Raw genomic sequence first — 19,107 nt, 5'->3', positions numbered from 1 at the left:
CATAATGGGCTTGGTCCTTAAAGGAGTAGTCCAGTGGTGACTCAGTGGTGAGCAACCTATCCCCTATCCTAAGGATAGGGGATAAGTTGCAGATCGCGGGGGGTCCGACCGCTGGGGCCCCCTGCAATCTCCTGTACGGAGCCCCGACAGCCCGCGGGAAGGGGGCGTGTCGACCTCCGCACGAGGCGGCGGCCGACACGCCCCCTCAATACAACTCTATGGCAGAGCCGAAGCGCTGCCTTCGGCAATCTCCGGCTCTGCCATTGAGATGTATTGAGGGGGCGTGTCGGCCGCCGCCTCGTGCGGGGGTCGACACCCGCTATCTGGGCCGAGAGCCTGAGCCCCGTACAGAGAGATCGCAGGGGGCCCCAGCGGTCGGACCCCCCGCGATCTCAAACTTATCCCATATCCTTAGGATAGGGGATAAGTTTTTCACCACTGGACTACCCCTTTAAGGGGTTAAAAAACATGTATATGAGGCATCAGGAGAAAATCACAACTAAGTACAGAGGCCACATCACACATAAAATGTATAGATAGATAATGGGGTAGATATATCAAATCCTGTGCAGAGGGAAAGTGGAGCAGTTGCCCATAGCCACCAATCAGATTGTTCCTTTTATTTTTTAAAAGGCCTCTGAAAAATGAAAGTAGCTATCTACAACTGCTCCACTTTCCCTCTGCACAGGATCTGATAAATCTCCCCTATTATTTCAGAATAAAGTGGCAGGGGAGATCAGAGGGAGGGAATAAAGTGGCAGATGGGAGAAATTAAGTGGCACGGGGGGATCAGAGGTGGGGGCAAATGATATAGCACAGCGGGGTTGAAATTGCACAGGTGGTTGATCAAGGGGGAGATTGCACGGGGGGGTTGATACTGCGTAGAACGCGCAACATATGTGCAATTGGCGGTACCGTGAGGGGTGTCCAGGGGGCCTCAGCCTGAGCTGCGTAAGGGGCCCCTAAATGTCTGATACAGGACACAGACAGCTCTCCGTAGTGTGATACCGTTAAAACCAAGATTAATGTGGTAAAAGTGTTGCTTACCACACAGTTACCGTCCACCAAGTATAACTATGGAAAAGGATAGTAGTGCAAATGATGATTAAACTTGAGATGCCTTCCAGTCCTTGTGTCCAGCGCCTCTCAATCCCATCACCAAGTTGGAGGAAGTTTTATTTTGTGTTAAAAATTTCTGATGGCAGTCCTGACTATGAAGTGTGCAGATAACATCCTCCCTTCAACTATCTGCCTCCTCCCTGCCCCAGGCTCTTCATTCTGTTGGGAGCAGTCACTGGGGAACATGTGCTGCATTGGGTGAGTGGAAAGGGGATTGTAAAACGGTTTGTGGGATGGGGGCAGGGAGCCCAGCTGTGTTTGTGTGTGTGTGTGTGTGTGTGTGTGTTTTGGGGGGGGGGGGGGGAAGAGAGGTTTAACAGTATGTAAAGTCCTGTAATGTGAGGGGGAAAGGGGAGCATGTAGGGTCCTGATATGTGTGTGTGTGGGGGGGGGGGGAATCCTGATACTTGGGGGATAGGGGGAATGCCTATGGAGTATGTGGGGTCTTGTTATGTGAGGGGTGTTTGGGTGAATATGAAGAGTATAGTAATTTGAGTGGGAGAGTCTTGGGTGAGTATTGGGTCCAGTTATGTGAGGGGCGTGGGGCCGGTGGAGTTTTAATGGTCCTGTAATGTGGGGGCTGTTGAGCATCTAGGCTCAGATTGTGTGTGTGTGTGTGTGTGTGTGTGTGTGGGGGGGGGTTTATTATGTGGCGTCCTAGTATGTCTGTGGGGGGCCAGTTGAATATTTAGGGTTCAGTTATGTAAGAGGGAGCGGTTGGTCAAGAGTGGAGTATTGTGTTATCAAGTGAGGGGTTGATGGGTTATAAGAAGAGTACTGTTATTTTATTTGGGGCCAGAGAATAAGCTTTCCTACTAAATTATGTTGTACTGATAATGGCAGCATATTGTTATATTGTTGCACAAAGAACCTAAAATCATCACCATTAACCTCTTAAGGACCCAGGGCGTACGGGGACGTCCCCGCACCCTGGGCCTTAAGGACCCAGGACGTCCCCTTTCGTCCTGGCGTTTTCCGGTCTCTGCCGCGCGCCGGGCAGAGATCGGAACTGGATGCCTGCTGAAATCCTTCAGCAGGCATCCAGGGCAAACGCCGAGGGGGGCCATGTAGGCCCCCCATGTCGGCGATCGCCGCAAATCGCAAGGGAAATCGCCCTTGCGATCTGCGGCGATACCGGGCTGATCGGGTCTCTGGGACCCGACCGCCCGGTAATTTTGCATGATCCCGGCTGTCACAGACAGCCAGGACCATGCTAACGTATAGGAGCGAGGTGGCAAGCCTGCCACCTCTTCCTATACCCTGCGATCTGTCGGTTAGTTAACCGATCAATCGCAGGAGGGGGGGGGGGGGGCGGTTACTTCCTCCCGTCCTGCCCGGCCCCTGAAAGTCCGGAGAGGACGGGAGGAAGACCGGAGGACGCTGCGGGGGACGGGGCAGTGCTGGGGACTGGCCCCGGTACTTACCTCGTCCCTGAAGACCCGGATCCCGGCGAGGAAGATGGTGGCGGCGGCGACAGGTGAGTAGATCTTCAGCCGCGGTCGGGCCCTTTACAGCAATGCACGTCGCCGTAAAGCGACATGCATTGCTGTAATAGGACCCTGTAAACTACAACTCCCAGCATGCCCAGACAGCCCTTGGCGTCTGGGCATGCTGGGAGTTGCAGTTTTGCAACATCTGGAGGTCCACAGTTTTTGGACCACTGTGCCCTTCCAGATGTTGCAAAACTACACATCCTCAGCATGCCCTTACTGTCCAGGCATGCTGGGAGTTGTAGTGCTGTAACATCTGGCCCTTCAGATGTTGCAGAACTACAACTCCCAGCATGCCTGGACAGTTTTGGCATACTGGGGGTTGTAGTTTTGCAACATCTGGAAGGGCACAGATTGGGAACCACTGTATTAGTGGTCTGCAAACTGTAGTCCTCCAGATGTTGCAAAACTACAACTCCAAGCATGCTGGGAGTTGTAGTTCGGCAACATCTGGCTCTAAAGATGTTGCCGAACTACTACTCCCAGCATGCCTGAGAATGTTTGGGAGTTGTGGTTTTGCAACAGCTGGAGGCACACTGGTTGGGAAACATTGTTTCCTAACTCAGTGTTTCCCAACCCGTGTGCCTCCAGCTGTTGCAAAACCACAACTCCCAAACATTCTCAGACATGCTGGGAGTAGTAGTTTTGCAACAGCTGGAGGTCCCCCCCCCCCCCCCCTGTGAATGTACAGGGTACACTCACATGGGCAGGGGGCTTACAGTGAGTATCGGGCTGCAAGTTTGCAATGCAGCAAATTTTGCGCGGCAGCTCAAACTCGCTGTAATCCCCCGCCCATGTGACTGTACCCTAAAAACACTACACTACACTACACTTACACAAAATAAAATAAAAAGTAAAAAACACTACATATACACATACCCCTACACAGCCCCCCTCCCCTCCCCAATAAAAATGAAAAACGTCTGGTACGCCACTGTTTTCAAAATGGAGCCTCCAGCTGTTGCAAAACAACAACTCCCAGTATTGCCGGACAGCCGTTGACTGTCCAGGCATGCTGGGAGTTTTGCAACAGCTGGAGGCACCCTGTTTGGGAATCACTGGCATAGAATACCCCTATGTCCACCCCTATGCAAATCCCTAATTCAGGCCTCAAATGCACATGGCGCTCTCACTTTGGAGCCCTGTCGTATTTCAAGGCAACAGTTTAGGGCCACATATGGGGTATCGCCGTACTCGGGAGAAATTGACTAACAAATCTTGGGGGTCTTTTTCTCCTTTCACCCCTTATGAAAAGGGGAAGTTGGGGTCTACACCAGCATGTTAGTGTAAAAAAAATAAACTTTTTACACTAACATGCTGGTGTTGCCCCATACTTTTCATTTTGACGAGGTAAAGGGGAAAAAAGCCCCCCAAAATTTGTAACGCAATTTCTCCCGAGTACAGAGATACCTCATGTGGGCGCAAACTGCTCTGGGGGCGCACAACAAGGCCCAGAAGGGAGAGTGCGCCATGTACATTTGAGGTGATTTGCACAGGGGTGGCTGATTGTTACAGCGGTTTTGACAAACGCAAAAAAACAAAACCCCACATGTGACCCCATTTCGGAAACGACACCCCTAACGGAATGTAATGAGGGGTGCAGTGAGAATTTACCCCCCACAGGTGTCTGACTGATCTTTGGAAGAGTGGGCTGTGCAAATTAAAAATGTTGTACAGCCCACTGTTCCAAAGATATGACAGACACCAGTGGGGGGTAAATGCTCACTTTACGCCTTCTTACGTTCCTCAAGGGGTCTAGTTTCCAAAATGGTATGCCATGTGGGGGTTATTTTGCTGTCCTGGCACCATATGGGCTTCCTAAATGCGACATGCCCCCCGAGCAAAATTTGCTCTCAAAAAGCCAAATATGACTCCTTCTCTTCTGAGCATTGTAGTTCGCCCGTAGTGCACTTCAGGTCAACTTATGGGGTACCTCCATACTCAGAAGAGATGGGGTTGCAAATTTTGGGGGGTATTTTCTGCTGTTAACCCTTGCAAAAATGTGAAATTTGGGGGGGAAACACACCTTTTAGTGAAATTTTATTTTTATTTTTTTACATATGCAAAAGTAGTGAAACTCCTGTGGGGTATTAAGGCTCACTTTATTCCTTGTTACGTACCTCAAGGGGTCTAGTTTCCAAAATGGTATGCCATGTGGGGGATTTTTGCTGTTCTGGCACCATAGGGGCTTCCTAAATGCAACATGCCCCCCAAAAACCATTTCAAAAAAACGTACTCTCCAAAATCCCCTTGTCGCTCCTTCGCTTCTGAGCCCTCTACTGCGCCCGCCGAACACTTTACATAGACATATGAGGTATGTGCTTACTCGAGAGAAATTGGGCTACAAATATAAGTATACATTTTCTCCTTTTACCCCTTGTAAAAATTCAAAAATTAGGTCTACAAGAACTTGCGAGTGTAAAAAATGGAGATTGTGAATTTTCTCCTTCACTTTGCTGCTATTCCTGTGAAACACCTAAAGGGTTAAAACGCGGACTGAATGTCATTTTGAATACTTTGAGGGGTGCAGTTTTTATAATGGGGTCATTTGTGGGGTATTTCTAATATGAAGACCCTTCAAATCCACTTCAAACCTGAACTGGTCCATGAAAAATTGTGAGTTTGGAAATTTTGTGAAAAATTGGAAAATTTCTGCTGAACTTTGAAGCCCTCTGGTGTCTTCCAAAAGTAAAAACTCGTCAATTTTATGATGCAAACATAAAATAGACATATTGTATATGTGAATAAAAAAAAAATTATTTGGAATATCCATTTTCCTTACAAGCAGAGAGCTTCAAAGTTAGAAAAATGCAAAATTTTCAAATTTTTCATAAAATTTTGGGATTTTTCACCAAGAAAGGATGCAAGATACCACAAAATTTTACCACTATGTTAAAGTAGAATATGTCACGAAAAAAACAATCTCGGAATCAGAATGATAACTAAAAGCATCCCAGAGTTATTAATGTTTAAAGTGACAGTGGTCAGATGTGCAAAAAATGGCCGGGTCCTGAGGTGTAAAATGGCTGGGTCCTTAACCCCTTAAGGACCAGGCCATTTTACACCTTAGGACCAGAGCGTTTTTTGCACATCTGACCACTGTCACTTTAAACATTAATAACTCTGGAATGCTTTTAGTTATCATTCTGATTCAGAGATTGTTTTTTCGTGACATATTCTACTTTAACATAGTGGTAAAATTTTGTGGTAACTTGCATCCTTTCTTGGTGAAAAATCCCAAAATTTTATGAAAAATTTGAAAATTTTGCATTTTTCTAACTTTGAAGCTTTCTGCTTGTAAGGAAAATGGATATTCAAAATATATATTTTTTTTATTCACATTTCCAATATGTCTACTTGATGTTTGCATCATAAAATTGACGTGTTTTTTACTTTTGGAAGACACCAGAGGGCTTCAAAGTTCAGCAGCAATTTCCCAATTTTTCACAATTTTTAACCTGGCTTTTTTTCAGAGACCAGTTCAGGTTTGAAGTGGATTTGAAGGGTCTTCCCATTAGAAATACCCCACAAATGACCCCATTATATAAACTAAACCCCCCAAAGTATTCAAAATGACAATCAGTAAGTGTTTTAACCCTTTAGGTGTTTCACAGGAATAGCAGCAAAGTGAAGGAGAAAATTCAAAATCTTTATTTTTTACACTCGCATGTTCTTGTAAACCCAATTTTTGAATTTTTACATGGGGTAAAAGGAGAAAATGTATACTTATATTTGTAGCTCAATTTCTCGCGAGTAAGCACATACCTCATATGTCCATGAAAAGTGTTCGACGGGCGCAGTAGCGGGCTCAGAAGCGAAGGAGCGACAAGGGGATTTTGGAGAGTACGTTTTTCAGAAATGGTTTTTGGGGGGCATGTTGCATTTAGGAAGCCCCTATGGTGCCAGAACAGCAAAAATAACCCACATGGCATACCGTTTTGGAAACTAGACCCCTTGGGGAACGTAACAAGGAATAAAGTGAGCTTTAATACCCCACAGGTGTTTCACGACTTTTGCATATGTAAAAAAAAAAATTTTTTTTTTCACTAAAATGTGTGTTTCCCCCCAAATTTCACATTTTTGCAAGGGTTAATAGCAGAAAATACCCCCCAAAATTTGTAACCCCATCTCTTCTGAGTATGGAGGCACCCCATAAGTTGGCATGAAGTGCATTACAGATGAACTACAATGCTCCGAAGAGAAGGAGTGATATTTGACTTTTTGAGAGCAAATTTTGCTCAGGGGGCATGTCGCATTTAGGAAGCCCCTATGGTGCCAGAACAGAAAAAAAAAACACATGGCATACCATTTTGGAAACGAGACCCCTTGAGGAATGTAACAAGGAATAAAGTGAGCCTTAATACCCCACACGGGTTTCACGACTTTTGCATATGTAAAAAAAATATATTTTTTTTTCACTAAAATGTGTGTTTCCCCCCAAATTTCACATTTTTGCAAGGGTTAATAGCAGAAAATACCCCCCAAAATTTGTAACCCCATCTCTTCTGAGTATGGAGGTACCCCATAAGTGGACCTGAAGTGCACTACGGGCGAACTACAATGCTTAGAAGAGGAGGAGCACCATTGAGCTTTTGGAAAGAGAATTCGTTTGGAATGGTAGTCAGGGGCCATGTGCATTTACAAAGCCCCCCGTGGTGCCAGAACAGTGGACCCCCCCACATGTGACCCCATTTTGGAAACTACACCCCTTACAGAATTTAATAAGTGGTGCAGTGAGCATTTACACCCCACTGGCGTTTGACAGATCTTTCGAACAGTGGGCTGTGCAAATGGAAAATTTAATTTTTCATTTTCACGGATCACTGTTCCAAAAATCTGTCAGACACCTGTGGGGCGTAAATGCTCACTGCACCCCTTATTACATTACATGAGGGGTGTAGTTTCCAAAATGGGGTCACATATGGGGGGGGGGTCCATTGTTCTGGTACCATGGGGGCTTTGTAAACACAAGTGGCCTTCAATTCCCGACAAATTTTCTCTTCAAAATCCCAATGGCGCTCCTTCTCTTCTGACCATTGTAGTGCACCCATAGAGCACTTTACATCCACATATGGGGTATGCTCTTACTCAGAAGAAATTGGGTTACAAATTTTGGGGGGCTTTTTTTTATTTTCCCTTGTGAAGATGAAAAATTTAGGGTGACACCAGCATTTTAGTGAAAATTTTTTTTTTTCATTTTCCCATCCAACTTTAATGAAAATTTGTCAAACACCTGTGGGGTGTTCAGGCTCACTATACCCCTTGTTACGTTCCGTGAGGGGTGTCGTTTCCGAAATGGGGTCACATGTGGGTATTTATTGTTTTGTGTTTATGTCAGAACCGCTGTAAAATCAGCCACCCCTGTGCAAATCACCAATTTAGGCCTCAAATGTACATGGTGCGCTCTCACTCCTGAGCCTTGTTGTGCGTCCGCAGAGCAATTTTCGTCCACATCTGGGGTATCTCTGTACTCAGGAGAAATTGCGTTACAAATTTTGGGGGTCTTTTTTTCCTTTTACCTCCCGTGAAAATAAAAAGTAAAGGACAACACCAGCATGTTAGTGTAAAAACATTTTTTTTTACACTAACAGGCTGGTGTAGACCCCAACTTTTCTTTTTCATAAGGGGTAAAAGGGAAAAAAAGCCCCCAAAATTAGTAGTGCAATTTCTCCTGAGTACGGAGATACCCCATATGTGGCACTAAACTGTTTCCTTGAAATACGACAGGGCTCTGAAGTGAGAGAGCGCCATGCGCATTTGAGGACTAAATTAGGGATTGCACAGGGGTGGACATAGGGGTATTCTACGCCAGTGATTCCCAAACAGGGTGCCTCCAGCTGTTGCTAAACTCCCAGCATGCCTGGACATTTAGTGGCTGTTCGGAAATGCTGGGAGTTGTTGTTTTGCAACAGCTGGAGGCTCTGTTTTGGAAACACTGCCGTACAATACGTTTTTTATTTTTTATTAGGGGGACAGTGTAAGGGGGTGTATATGTAGTGTTTTACTCTTTATTATGTGTAAGTGTAGTGTTTTTAGGGTACAGTCACACTGGCGGGTTTACAGTGAATTTACCGCTAGGAGTATGCGCTGCGGTGGAAAATTTGCCACAGCCCAAACTTGAAGCAGAAAACTTACTGTAAACCCGCCCGTGTGAATGTACCCTGTATGTTCACATGGGGGGGGGGGGAAACCTCCAGCTGTTTCAAAACTACAACTCCCAGCATGTACTGACAAACCGGTTCTGTTACCTAACTCAGTATTTTCCAACCAGTGTGCCTCCAGCTGTTGCAAAACTTCAACTCCCAGCATGTACTGATCGCCGAAAGGCGCTGGGAGATGTAGTTATGCAACAGCTGGAGGGATCGCAACTACAACTCCCAGCATGCAGAGACAGCTGTTTGCTGTTTAGGCTTGCTGGAAGTTGCAGTTTTGCAACATCTGGAGAGCTACAGTTTAGAGACCACTGCACAGTGGTCTCCAAACTGTGGACCTCCAGCTGTTGCAAAACTGCAACTCCCAGCAAGCCTAAACAGCTCTCTGGGCATGCTGGGAGTTGTAGTTTTGCAACATCTGGAGGGTTACAGTTTAGAGACCACTATAGTGGTCTCAGACTGTAGCCCTCCAGATGTTGCTAAGTAACTCACCGGCTTCCGTCGGATCCAGGAAGCTGCGTCGCGGTCCTCTTCTTCCGCCGATCGTCGCACGCTGCCGCCGCTGATCGTCGCCTGCTGCCGCCGCCGATGGGTAAGTGGATCTTCGGCGCTGGTCCCTGTCGGTTTCCCCGTCCTGCCCCGCCTATTGTGGGTGGGCAGGACGGGGAAACCGAAAGTAAACCCCTCCGCCCCCGATCTGCTATTGGTGGTCGCGTCTAGACCACCAATAGCAGAGATAGGAGGGGTGGCAACCCTGCCACCTCACTCCTATCGCTACAGGGGGATCGTGGGTGTCTAGGACACCCGCGATCCCCCTTCTATTCCGGGTCACCGGGTCACCATAGACCCGTATGACCCGGAATCGGCGCAAATCGCAAGTGTGAATTCACTTGCGATTTGCGCCGATCGCCGACATGGGGGGGTCTAATGACCCCCCTGGGCATTTGCGCGGGGTGCCTGCTGATAGATATCAGCAGTCACCCGGGCGCGATCCCCTCCCGGCGCGCGGCGGGGGACCGAAATTCCCACGGGCGTACAGGTACGCCCTTGGTCCTTAAGTACCAGGGACCAAAGGCGTACCTGTACGCCCTTGGTCCTTAAGGGGTTAAGGGGTTAAAGGGGTACTCCGGTGAAAAACTTAATTTTTTTTAAATCAACTGGTGCCAGAAAGTTAAACAGATTTGTAAATTACTTCTATTAAAAAATCTTAATCCTTCCTGTACTTATTAGCTGCTGAATACTACAGTGGAAATTATTTTCCGTTTGAAACACAGAGCTGTCTGCTGACATCATGAGCACAGTGCACTCTGCTGACATCTCCGTCCATTTTAGGAACTGCCAGAGTAAAAGGAAATACCCATAGCAAACATATGCTGTTCTGCGCAGTTCCTAAAATGGACAAAGATGTCAGCAGAGAACACTGTGCTCGTGATGTCAGCAGACAACTCTGTGTTTCAAACTGAAAATAATTTCCACTGTAGTTTTCAGCAGCTAATAAGTACAGGAAGGATTAAGATTTTTTAATAGAAGTAATTTACAAATCTGTTTAACTTTCTGACACCAGTTGATTTAAAAAAAAAAAAAAAAAAAGTTGGCATGGTGATAGAAACGTCATCTCAGCTGTCCTGGACAGCTGACCGATGACACTATGCAGCAGGGGACCAATCAGACTGGTCCCCTGCTGCAGATCGTTGTCATTAGTCAGTCAGTTAGTGACTGACTAATGAAAAGGACTTGCGGGATTCCGGGCTGATCAGGTCTCTGGTGACCCGATCTCCCGGAAAATAACGATGACCGGAGCAGTCAGAGACCGCTCCGATCACCCTGAAGGGATAGGACCGAGGTGGCAGCTGCCACCTCGCTCCTAAACCCCTGCCATTGGTCATTAGGACTAGCGACCAATGGCAGGAGGGGGGCGGGGGGTTAAAGGTGAAATCCCCGCTCTGCCCCGCCCCTGGATGTCGGGGCAGAGCGGGGGAAAGATGGTGGAGGGTCCCGGGACCAGCGATCATGTCCTGGGACCAGCGATCCTGTCAGCGATCTTGTCCGCGGCGGCACCGGACAGACTGCGCGGGACCGGCGGAGGCAACGGCGGACGGAGCTGTGAAGATCAGCGGTAAGTGATCTTCACAGCTGCGTTCCAGGAGTTGCCAAACTACAACTCCCAGCAAGCCCAGACAGCCAAAGGCTGTCTGGGCATGCTGGGAGTTGTAGTTTTGCAACATCTGGAGGCCCACAGTTTGGAGACCACTGTGCAGTGGTGTCCAAACTGTGCTCTTACAGATGTTGCAAAACTACAACTCCCAGCATGCCTGGACAGTCTGGGCATGCTTGGAGTTGAAGTTTTGCAACATTTGGAGGGCTACAGCTTGGACACCACTGCACAGTGGTCACCAAACTGTGACCCTCCAGATGTTGCAAAACTAACTCCCAACATGTCTTTCGGCAGTCTGGGCATGCTGGGAATTGTAGTTTTGCAACAGCTGGAGGCACCCTTTTTGGGAAACACTGAGTTAAGTAACAAACTCAGTGTTTTGCAACCAGTGTGCCTCCAGCTGTTGCATAACTACAACCCCCAGCATGCACGGACAGCCAGAGGGCATGCTGGTTGTAGTAGTTTTGCAACAGCTGGAGGTTTGACACCCCCCCCCCCCCCATTTGAATGTACACGGGCGGGGGTCTACAGCGAACTTCATGATACAAGTTTGAGATGCAGCAAGTTTTCCGCCGCAGTTCAAACTCTCAGCGGAAAGCTCGCTGTAGACCCCGGCCGTGTGAGCGTACCCTAAAAACACTACACTATACTACATTACACAAAATAAAAAGTAAAACACTACATATACACATACCCCTACACAGCCCCCCCATCACCTCCCCCCCCCCCCCCCAAATAAGAATAAAAAATTTCTCGTATGACACTGTTTCCAGAACGGAGAATCCAGCTGTTACAAGACAGCTCGCAGTATTGCCGGACAGCGATTGACTTTCCAGGCATGCTGGAAGTTTTGCAACAGCTGGAGGGACCCTGTTTGGGAAACACTGCCATAGGGTATTTTTGGTATCGGAGGCAAGTGTAATTCTTGCATCCGGTTCCGTCCTCATGCAAATCCCTTATTTAGTCCTCAAATGCGCATGGTTCTCTCTCACTTCGGAGCCCTGTCGTATTATAAGGAAACAGTTTAGGGCCACATATGGGGTATTTTCGTACTCAGGAGAAATTGCCTAACAAATTTTGGGGGGCTTTTTCTCCTTTTACCCCTTATGAAAAGGTGAAGTTGGGGTCTATACCAGCTGTCATTGTAAAAATGCTTTTTACATTTTTTTACAGTAACATGCTGGGGTTGCCACATACTTTTCATTTTCACAAGAGGTAAAAGGGAAAAAACGACCCCCCAAATTTGTAACGCAATTTCTGCTGAGTATGGAAATACCCCATATGTGGATGTAAAATGCTTTGTGGGTGCATAACAAGGCTCAGGAGTGAGAGCGCCATGTACATTTGAGGGGATTTGCACAGGAGTGGCTTATCGTTACATCGGTTCTGACATAAGCACAAAAAAAACACCCACATGTGACCCCATTTTGAAAACTAAACCCCTCACGGAATGTAATAAGGGGTACAGTGAGCATTTACGTCCCACAGGTGTCTGACAGATTTTTTGAACAGTTGTCTGCAAAAATGAATTTCATTTGCACAGCCCACTGTTCCAAAGATCTGTCAAAGGCCAGTGGGGTGTAAATGCTCACTGCACCCCTTATTACATTCCTTGAAGGGTGTAGTTTCTGAAATAGGGTCACATGTGGAGGGGGGGTCCACTGTTCTTGCACAACGGGGGGCATTGTAAAGCACATGACCCCTGACCTTCATTCCAAACAAATTCTCTCTTCAAAATCCCAATGGCGCTCCTTCTCTTCTGAGCATTGTAGTTCGCCCACAGAGCACTTTACATTCACATATGGGGTATTTCCATACACAGAAGAAACGGGGTTACAAATTTTGGGGGGCATTGTCTCCTATTACCTCTTGTAAAAATGGTAAGTTTGGGGAAAAAAACTGAATTTCAGTGAAAAAAAATGTTTTTCATTTACACATCCGACTTTAACGAAAAGTCATCTAACACCTGTGGGGTGTTAAGGCTCACTGGACCCCTTGTTACGTTCCTTGAGGGGTGTAGTTTTCAAAATAGTATGCCATGTGAGTTTTTTTTTTTTTTTTTTTTGCTGTTCTGGCACCATAGGGGCTTCTTAAATGTGACATGCCCCCCAAAAACCAATTCAGAAAAATTCACTCTCCAAAATCCCATAGTCGCTCCTTCCCTTCTGAGCCCTCTACTGCGCCTGCCGAACACTTTACATGGACATATGAGGTATGTCCTTACTCGAAAGAAATTGGGTTACACATTTTGGGGGGATTTCTCTACTTTTACCCCTTATAAAGATTCAAAAACTGGGTCTACAAGAACATACGAGTGTAAAAAATGCAGATTTTGAATTTTCTCCTTCACTTTGCTGCTATTCCTGTGAAATACCTAAAGGGTTAACTTCCTTACTGATTGTCATTTTGAATACGTTGAGGGGTGCAGTTTTATAATGGGGTAATTTATGGGATATTTCTAATAGGAAGGCCCTTCAAATCCACTTCAAAACTGAACTGGTCCCTGAAAAATTTAGATTTAGAAAATTTTGTGAAAAATTAGAAAATTGCTGCTGAACTTTGAAGCCCTCGGATGTCTTTCAAAAGTAAAAACATGTCAACTTTATGATGCCAACATATAGTAGACATATTGTATTTGTGAATCAATATATCATTTATTTGGAATGCCTATTTTCCTTACAAGCAGAAAGCTTCAAAGTTTGAAAATTGCAAAATTTTCAAATTTTTCATGAAATTTTGGAATTTTTCACCAAGAAAGGATGCAAGTATCGAGGAAATTTTACCGATATGTTAAAGTAGAATATTTCACGAAAAAACAATCTCTGAATCAAATTCATGAGTAAAAGCATCCCAGAGTTATTAATGCTTAAAGTGACAGTGGTCAGATGTGCAAAAAACGCTCTGGTCCTTAAGGTGAAAATAGGCTTGGTCCTTAAGGGGTTAATGCACATACCTCGGACAGGGAATAACAGCAATCAAAGGGTCCAGATATACACAATGTCTTTAACTGTTTGGCTATTTGATTTTTTACAAAATGTTAAATTACTATGCATGCCCTAAATGTACTCGCGTTATTCTCCATTAATTACCCTAGTTTACAAATTTCCTGGAAACCTTTTCAGTGTGAATTAAGTGTTCCTAAAAAATTGGTAAGTGGGGACTTTGGAATTAGTGAACTACTTTTGATTGTGTGGATGCAGGGGAAAATGTTAATTAGTTTCATCCAGGGGTGTTGGTTGTTTGGAGGTGAAATTGGACCCTGTCCATACCAGACTAACTGCACCCTTTTTAGCTTTGTTTTGTGTTCAATATTTTTATTTATTTTTTTTTTTAATTGATAACTTTCTCTACATACACAGATTTTGCAACAGTTAGACAACATGAGCAGCGCATAAAGTGCAACTGGACAACTGCGACTTAGGGGACAGCTTTGGCCTATCCACTTCTTTCACTGCCAACACTGTCTTGTGTTTGTGAGTACAAAATGTATACCTACCATCACAGTGTGTATTAAAAAAGGCTTTCCACATAGAAGATGTAGAGAGTATGGCACTGCCGTGTACCTTTTCTGTAGCGGGAAGGAATAGTGTGAGTCGGGTCAACACCTGGACACTAATAACTGAAATGAGTGTCCATGCTCGTCCTCCAGGAACCAAGAGAAGCAATCGAAAATTTGAAAGAAAAACTTGAGGAGGCACTGGAACTGCAGTTTCACAAAGTTTATTCTTTCAGGTCATAGATACAACTAAGGCCGATGGGCTGTTACTCGCTCACATGCACTTAATCATGGCCAATCATTAAGCGCATGTGAGCTAGTAACAGGCCGTCGGCCTTAGTTGTAGCTATGACCTGAAAGAATAAACTTCGTGAAACTGCAGTTCCAGTGACTCCTCAAGTTTTTATTTCAAATTTAAAAAAAAGACTTTGATGTGGTGAATTCATACACTGGAAAGGGCTAATTACTAATCCAAAAAATGCATTGACACAGCCTTATGCTCTTCTTTTGGCCAATGCGGGGATCTGTTTGTCAGCTGACAAGCATTTTTGAAGAATTGTGGCCCTTATGTTTGATAAAATCCTCAAGTAAAAATTTTGTGAAGGATTTAAAAAAAAAAATAAAATCATTGCTAGGGTTTTAAAATAGACAATATAACTCTAAAACTATTTTGGAGCATGAAATTAGTCTGGTACTAAACTACATGCTGGGCCATAGAATTCAAAGTACTTGACAGTGACTACAGCATCAAGACTGCTTCATCGTGAAAACGAAAACAGTGATTTTAACCCCTTAAGGACATAGGGCGTATCCATACGCCCCCATTTCCAAGTCCTTAAGGACCGAGGGTGTATGGATACGCCCTGAGCATTTCCGGCCCCCACCGCTAGCCGGAGCGGAGCCGGAGCCGGATGCCTGCTGAAATCGTTCAGCAGGCATCCCGGCATATCGCCCAGGGGGGTCATTATGTCCCCCCATGTCGGCGATTGCCGCAGATCGCTGGACAATTCAGTCCAGCGATCTGCGGCGGATTCCGGGTCAATCGGGTCTCCAGTGACCCGATGACCCGGAATTACTGGCTGATCGGGGCCGTCAGAGACGGCCCCGAACAGCCAGAGCCTGCAGGAGTGAGGTGGCACTGGTGCCACCTCACGATCGCCCTGATTCGTCGGCCGGATTACCGGCCGACCAATCAGGGCGCCTGCTGCGGGTGTCACTCCCGCAACCCGCTCCGCCCCTCTTCCGGAGGACGTGAGCGGGTGCGGGAAGACGACCCCGGGTGCTGGGGACCCCGATCCCCGGCGTCCCTGTTGGGATCGGGGCCCCAGGAGCGACGGCGGCGGCGAGGGACAGTCCTGTGTGAATCGTTGGAGGTGAGTGACAGCCTCCTGCTGTTGCTTAGCAACAGCTCCCAGCATGCAACAAGGGCATGCTGGGAGCTGTAGTTATGCAACAGCAGGAGGCAGACCACCACAACTCCCAGCATGCCCTTATGGGCATGCTGGGACTTGTAGTTTTGCAACAGCTGGAGGCACATTCTTTCTATGGAAAAGTGTACCTTCAGCTGTTGTGTAACTACAACTCCCAGCTTGCACAATCAGCTAAAGTGCATGCTGGGAGTTGTAGTGGTGCATCTGGTGGTTGCATAACTACAACTCCCAGCATGCCCGTTGGCTGTCGGTGACTGCTGAGAGTTGTAGTTTTGCAACAGCTGAAGGCACACTGAGTTAAGTAGTAAAACCAGTGTGTCTCCAGCTGTTGCATAACTACAATCCCCAGCATCCCCAGCCAATGTAGTATGCCTCCGGCTGTTGCATAACTACAAGACCCAGCATGCCCTTCCGCTGTCCGTACATGCTGGGGGTTGTAGCTTTTGCAACAGCTGAAGGCACACTGGTTGCAAAACACTGAGTTTGTTACCAAACTCGGTGTTTCACAACCTGTGTGTCTCCAGCTGTTGCAAAACTACAACTCCCAGCATGCACTGATAGACCGTCCATGCTGGGAGTTGTAGTTTTGCAACAGCTGGATGTCCCCCCCCCCCCCCCCAATGTGAATGTACAGGGTACACTCACATGGGCGGAGGATTACAGTAAGTATCCGGCTGCAAGTTTGAGCTGCAGCAAATTTTCTGCCGCTGCTCAAACTGCCAGCGAGAAACTACTGTGAACCCCCGCCCGTGCGACTGTACCCTAAAAACACTACACTACACTAACACAAAATAAAATAAAAAGTAAAAAAACACTACATATGCACATACCCCTACACAGCCCCCCTCCCCTCCCCAATAAAAATGAAAAACGTCTGGTACGCCACTGTTTCCAGAACGGAGCCTCCAGCTGTTGCAAAACAACTACTCCCAGTATTGCCAGATAGCCACTGACTGTCCAGGCATGCTGGGAGTTTTACAACAGCTGGAGGCACCCTGTTTGGGAATCACTGGTGTAGAATACCCCGATGTCCACCCCTATGCAAGTCCCTAATTTAGGCCTCAAATGCGCATGGCACTCTCACTTTGGAGCCCTGTCGTATTTCAAAGCAACAGTTTAGGGACACATATGGGGTATCGCCGTACTCGGGAGAAATTGGGCTTCAAATTTTGGCGGATATTTTCTGCTATTACCCTTTTTAAAAATGTAAAATTTTTGGGAAAACAAGCATTTTAGGTAAAAAAAAAAATTTTTTTTTTACATATACAAAAGTCATGAAACACCTGTGGGGTATAAAGGTTCACTTAACCCATTGTTATGTTCCCCGAGGGGTCTAGTTTCCAAAATGGTATGCCATGTGTTTATTTTTTTTGCTGTCCTGGCACCATAGGGGCTTCCTAAATGCGGCATGCCCCCAGAGCAAAATTTGCTTTCAAAAAGCCAAATGTGACTCCTTCTCTTCTGAGACCTGTAGTGCGCCAGCAGAGCAATTTTCACCCCCATATGGGGTGTTTTCTGAATCGGGAGAAATTGGGCTTCAAATTTTGGGGGGTATTTTCTGCTATTACACTTTTTAAAAATGTAAAATTTTTGGGAAATCAAGCATTTTAGGTAAAAAAAATATTTTTTTTTACATATGCAAAAGTCGTGAAAAACCTGTGGGGTATTAAGGTTCACTTTACCCCTTGTTACGTTCCCTGAGGGGTCTAGTTTCCAAAATGGTATGCCATGTGTGTTTTTTTGCTGTCCTGGCACCATAGGGGCTTCCTAAAGGTGACATGCCCCCCAAAAACCATTTGTCGCTCCTTCCCTTCTGAGCCCTCTACTGCGCCCGCCGAACAATTAACATAGACATATGAGGTATGTGCTTACTCGAGAGAAATTGGGTTTCAAATACAAGTAAAAATTTTCTCCTTTTTACCCCTTGCAAAAATTCAAAAATTGGGTCTACAAGAACATGCGAGTGTAAAAAATGAAGATTTTGAATTTTCTCCTTCACTTTGCTGCTATTCCTGTGAAACACCTAAAGGGTTAATACACTTACTGAATGTCATTTTGAATACTTTGGGGGGTGTAGTTTTTATAATGGGGTCTTTTATGGGGTATTTCTAATATGAAGACCCTTCAAATCCACTTCAAACCTGAATTGGTCCATGAAAAATAGCGAGTTTGAAAATTTTGTGAAAAATTTCAAAATTGCTGCTGAACTTTGAAGCCCTCTGGTGTCTTCCAAAAGTAAAAACTCATAAATTTTATGATGCAAACATAAAGTAGACATATTGTATATGTGATCCCAAAAAAAATGTATTTTGAATATCCATTTTCCTTACAAGCAGAGAGCTTCAAAGTTAGAAAAATGCAAAATTTTCATTTTTTTCATCAAATTTGGGGATTTTTCACCAAGAAAGGATGCAAGTTACCATAAAATTTTACCACTAAGTTAAAGTAGAATATGTCACGAAAAAACAATCTCGGAATCAGAATGATAACTAAAAGCATTCCAGAGTTATTAATGTTTAAAGTGACAGTGGTCAGAATTGCAAAAAACGCTCCGGTCCTTAAGGTGAAAAAGGGCTCGGTCCTTAAGGGGTTAAAGTCCAGGCTACACGCATTGGCTCCACAAATACAATCATGTGTAGTGTAAGCCTACTGTTAGTTTAAGACAGTTTCAATCTAGAATGTTGAGGCTACATTCTTTGACTTCAGCTCATACTGTCACCCGGTGGAGTAGAAAATGGTGCCCCCCCCCCCCCCCCCCAAAAAAAAAAAATTTAAAAATTCAAGTATTATAATCAAATATACTAATTTTACCCTGTGCTTGTCACCTCCCTGTCTGATTAAACCTAGCTAGCTAGATAGCTAGATAGGGAATAAATATAGGACCAACATCAATGATTTATTACCAGGGTGACCCCAGCTACTACTCACAACTTGCTTGCAGTTGTGGTTTTGCAACTGCTGGAGATGCCCTGGACAGGAAACACTGATCTACCTCTTATTTATCTATCTATAGTTCAATCTATATCTCTCTCTATCTAAGTCTTAAAAAAAAAAAACGGGGTCCCTATTCTGGACTGGACCTCACGGCAATTTCATATGGTGGTGTGCTGTTTTCCTGGATGTTTTTGGATCTATCGATCTATCTATATATCTATCTTTCTCTGTGTTTCCTAGACAGGGTGCCTGTAGCTGTTTCAAAACTAAAACTCAAATTGTGCCTGGACAGCAAATGGCTGTCTGAGCAAGTTGGGAGTTGTAGTTTGGC

At 45.6% G+C, this 19,107-nt stretch overlaps 1 protein-coding gene across 3 annotated transcripts in view; it reads left to right on the top strand.

Moving 5' to 3' along the window:
• GNG3 (G protein subunit gamma 3) overlaps positions 1-19,107 on the top strand; it is a 455,529-nt gene that overhangs the window by 4,430 nt on the left and 431,992 nt on the right. Inside the window, exon 2 of one of the 3 annotated variants that reach the window (XM_056527216.1) lies at positions 14,276-14,389. The exons of the other annotated variants lie outside the window; for them this stretch is intronic. The gene's annotated coding sequence lies outside the window, so the exon portion shown is untranslated. The remainder of the gene's footprint in view (positions 1-14,275; positions 14,390-19,107) is intronic. 3 annotated transcript variants of the gene reach the window in all.

Source organism: Hyla sarda, chromosome 6 (assembly GCF_029499605.1).
Source record: "Hyla sarda isolate aHylSar1 chromosome 6, aHylSar1.hap1, whole genome shotgun sequence".
In the NCBI taxonomy this organism is placed as follows: Eukaryota; Metazoa; Chordata; class Amphibia; order Anura; family Hylidae; genus Hyla; species Hyla sarda.
This window is presented reverse-complemented; position numbering and strand designations above follow the sequence as displayed.